Raw genomic sequence first — 4,878 nt, forward strand, 5'->3', positions numbered from 1 at the left:
TTATTTTTCAAAATAGTTTGAATGTGAATCGATATTTTTGGATTAAAAACAGTTGACCGCACTGAAATATGCAAAATTTCGTATACTTTTTAACCGTGGCCACAATATGGGGTGTGATGCTAACAAAAAGAAGATGGGATCCAAAAAAATTCTTAAGAATTAGCAAATGGGTTGTACATTATTAGAAATAATGGCAGATAGGTTGTATGTTGTTTTCCACCGATTTGAGGCTGATTTGTGCGCCTACTACAGGTTGACGCGTATGCTTTCATAAAAAAAAGGTTGACGCACACGCAACGCCCTGTCAACTTAGTCAACACACGAGAGCAGTGACTGTTGGATGTCCATCCAACGGCTGTCGTGCTTCTTCAATCTCTGCTCTTCATGCTCAAGCCGCTCAAACAAGCACCGGCGGGACTGCCTGCTACCTCCTCCCGCGGCCGGCTATGCTGCCGCGCAGGCCTCACGGCCCCACCGTACTCCCATCGCTGGCCTAGACATCCCTCTACTCACCCACGCATGCTGTTATTCTCCGGCGCCGGCAGACGAAGCAGTAAACCCTCGTACTCCTCCGCGTGGGAAACAACTGCCGAGTATTCCCTGGCTCCGTGTCGTTTCCTTCCTAGGGCTCGCCGTCGTCCACCGCCCTGGTGCTCTCGGCGCGGCCTGGTCAACGTGGTCAATGAACGACATCCATCGGAAGTGGACTGTACGTGGAGAGGCTGACAGCTGGGTCCACGGCCGCACGCAAGGAAATGCCTCCTTATTACGCGCAAAATAATGATTCCTCCATCTGACAGCTAGGACCCACAGGAAGGGCCTCCGTATTTCGCGAAAAAAATGTTCCCCCCGCTGACAGGTCAAACCCACTAGCTATATCTTCGCACGCAAGGAAGTGCCTCCTTATTACGCCCAAAAAAATGAATACCCCCTGCTAGCTGGGACCCACCATATTGTTGGGCTGACTTGTGGGCCTACTAAGTTGACAGGGACGGAGAGCTTTGTCAACTTAGTCAATACTCCAGTGACCGTATGATGTCCATCCAACGGCCATAGTGCTTCTTCAACCTCTGGTCTTCTTGCTCCAGCCGCCCAAAGCAGCGCCGGTCGTGCCGCCTGCTCCTGCCTCCCGTGGCCGGCTGTGCTACCGCGGAGGCCTCACCGCCCACATACTACTCCCACCACTGGCCAGGCCATCCCTCCACTCACCCACGCCCTCTGTTATTCTGCGGTGACGGCAGCCTCACACCGCAGCCGAACCAGTGAACGCTCGTACTCCTCTCCATGTGGGCATCCACTGCCGCGTCTTGCATGGCTCCGCGTCATCCCCTTCCTAGGCCTCGCCGTCGTCCACCGTCGTGGTGCTCTCAGCGCGGCGTGGTCAATGTGGTCAACGACCGACTTCCATCGGAAGAGTACTATACGTGGAGAGGCTGACAGCTGGGTCCATGGCAGTCGCAAGGAAGTGCCTCCTTATTATGCGGAAAATAATTATTCCTCCACCTGACAGCGGGGACCCACCGAACGGGCCACCAGTATTTTGCAAAAAAAATCGTTTCCCCTGACTGCTGGGACCCACCGGACGGGCCACCGTATTTCACGAAAAAAACGTCCCCGCTGTCAGCTCGGACCCACCAGAAGTGCCTCCTTATTACGCACAAAAAAATGAATACTCCCCCAGCTAGCTGGGACCCACCTTGCTGGGAGGCTGACTTGTGGGCCTACTAAGTTGACGGGGATGAAGGGCGTTGTCAACTTAGTCAATATGAACGATTCTAGCTCTAGTGACCGTACGATGTCCATCCAACGGCCGTAGTGCTTCTTCAACCTCTGGTCTTCTTGCTCCAGCCGCCCAAAGCAGCGCCGGTCGTGCCGCATGCTCCTGCCTCCCGTGGCTGGCTATGCTGCCGCAGAGGCCTCACCGCCCCCTACTATTCCCACCGCTGGCCAGGCCCTGCGGCGACGGCAGCCTCACACCGCAGCCGAACCAGTGAACCCTCGTAGTCCTCTCCGCGCGGGCTTCCGTTGCAGCGTCGTCCCCTTCCTACGCCTCGCCGTCGTCCATCGCCGTGGTGCTCTTCGCGCGGCGTGGTCAACGTGGTTAAGGAACGACTTCCATCGGAAGAGTACTGTACGTGGAGAGGCTGTAACGCCCGGGTAATCAAGCTACAGTAATCCAACGATAATCATGCCACGTCACCCCGGTTACTATTGATAATTTACCGTTAGGCCAAAACCGAGTCAAATTCAAACATTAAAATAAAGTTGAATTATAAAAGTTTCAAAATATTAAACTAAAATGTTCGGAGTGTGCAGTTAAATGCCAGGGTAATTATAATGAAGCAAACACATTTTTATAAAATGCCTAAATAATTTAAAATGATTTAAAACAGAAGAGGAAATAAAGAAAAGGAAACTACAAAAAACAGAAAACAAAACAAAAAAAACAAAAGGGGGGAGAAGCCTCCCCTGCTGGACCGCGGCCCAGCTGGCCATCGGGCCAACCAGGCCGGCCCAGGTCGGCCCCCACTCCTCTCCCTTATCCACTCCTCCCCCCCCACTCCCCACCGACAGCCCCCACTCACCCCCGAAATATCCCCCCTCTCCCCCGATCTGGATCGGGAGGAGACCACCGCCGAACCCCCGTCGCTGCCGGAGCCGCCCCCGCCACCTCGCCGTCATCGGTGCCGCCACGCCGTCTCCATCGCCTGCACCTCGACGTTGCCCTGGACCGCCCCGACATCGTCGGTGCCGCCTTACTGGACGGCCCCGACCTCGTCGCCGCCGTCCGTCTACCTCAGGCCCTCCCCGAGCACGCGCTTACACAACTACAGGCTCGATGTGAGCCTCCCCTCCCCTCTCCCTCGCGCGACCCCTCTCTGCCGCGCGCCTCGCCGTGCTACGTTCGGCAGGCCGAGCCTCGGCCACGCCCCGGCCACCACCGCGTCCCGCGCCCTCCTGGCCTCGCCCTGCCCCGCCGCGCGAGCACGCGCTCGTGCCGCCGGGCGTGCCCCTGTGAGCCGCCCCTCCCCTCCTCTCTGTCCCTGGCCGCCGGCGCCCGCGCCCAGCTCTCCCTCGCCGCCTGGGCGGGCTACACCCGCACCCGCCGTCGCGCCCCGGCGCCCCTACTGCTGCTCCGCCGCGCCTCCACGCGCGGCCGTGCCTGCCGCCGGCAGGCCACCGCGGCCACCCTGGCCTCTGTCCTCGTTCCGCCGCTCCCTGCGGGCGAGAGCCCGCACAGCCGCCTGTCGCCCCCCATCCCGGGTGGACTCGGGCGCGTGCCCGCACCCCGTACCCAGCACCCGCTAGGCCCCCCCCCCCCGGGCCACTGACTAGGGGGCCCCGCCCCATAACGTTTTTAGAAAAAAAAAAGAATTAAAAAAAAAATAAAAGAAAATATATAATAAATAAATAATTAATTAAGCTAAATAATTAACTTAATTAATCATGTTTAGATTAACTAATTAAGAATAATTAACCTAATAAATAGTTACCCTAATTAACTACTGTTAATTAGCTAAACAATCCCTAAACAGGTGGGACCCACTTGTCAGGTTGACCAAGTCAACCCTGTTGACTGCTGACGTCAGCATGACATCATGCTGACGTCATAAATTCATTTTTCGAATTAAATAATTAATTAATTAAATTCCAGAAATTAATAAAATCTTTAGAAAATCATATCTTTTAATCCGTAACTCGGATTAAATTATTTTCAACATGAAAGTTGCTCAGAACGACGAGACGAATCCGGATACGCAGCCCGTTCGTCCGCCACGCATCCCTAGCATAGCGAACACGCAACTTTCCCCCCTCCGGCTCCTCTGCTCGAAAACGCGAAACACCGGGATACTTCCCGGATGTCATTCCCCCTTCACCGGTATCACCTCATACCGCGATAGGCACCCCTAGCACGCTACTTTGTCATGTCATGCATCGCTATGAATTTGTTTGCTTAAATATTTATTGTTTCTCCCCCCTCTTCTCTCGCTAGACACCGGGACCGACGCCGCTGCTACCCAGTACGACTACAGAGTTGACGACCACTCTCTTTGCCAGAGGCAACCAGGCAAGCCCCCCCTTTTGATCACCAGATATCCTACTCTTCTCTATACTGCTTGCATTAAGAGTAGTGTAGCATGTTACTGCTTCCCGTTTTAATCCTATACTGATGCATAGCCTGTCCTTGCTACTTACGTTTGTTACCTTTACTGCATCCTAATGCTTAGTATAGGATGCTAGTTTATCATCAGTGGCCCAACATCCTTGTCCGTCTCTGTCGGGAGTGCATCCACGGGTATATACTATATACTTTATACATGATACATGTGGTGACTAAAGACGGGTCGGCTTGAGGAGCACCCGCGAGTGGATCTTTGAGGCGGAGCGACAGGGCAGGTTCCGACCACCTAGGAGAGAGGTGGGCCTGGCCCTGGTCGACGTTCGCGAATACTTAACACGCTTAACGAGATCTGGATATTTAATCGAGTCTGGCCATTTTGTCTATACGCACTAACCATCTACGCGGGGTAGTTATGGGTATCCCGGCGTCGTGGTATCAGCCGAAGCCTTCGTGACGTCAGCGACTGAGTGGCGCGCGCGCGGATTGGAACGTAAGCCTGCTCTTGTATTAAGGGGGCTAGTTCTGCTTCCGGCCGCGTACGCAACGTGCAGGTGTGCTAAGGGCGATGGGCCCAGACCCCTGTGCGCTTAGGTTTAGACCGGCGTGCTGACCTCTCTGTTGTGCTAGGTGGGGCTGCACGTGTTGATCTTCCGAGGCCGGGCATGACCCAGGAAAGTGTGTCCGGCCAAATGGGATCAAGCGTGTTGGGGAATGTGGTGCACCCCTGCAGGGAAGTTAATCTATTCGAATAGCCG

The sequence above is a fragment of the Triticum urartu genome, chromosome 4 (genome assembly GCF_003073215.2).
Source record: "Triticum urartu cultivar G1812 chromosome 4, Tu2.1, whole genome shotgun sequence".
NCBI lineage: Eukaryota > Viridiplantae > Streptophyta > Magnoliopsida > Poales > Poaceae > Triticum > Triticum urartu.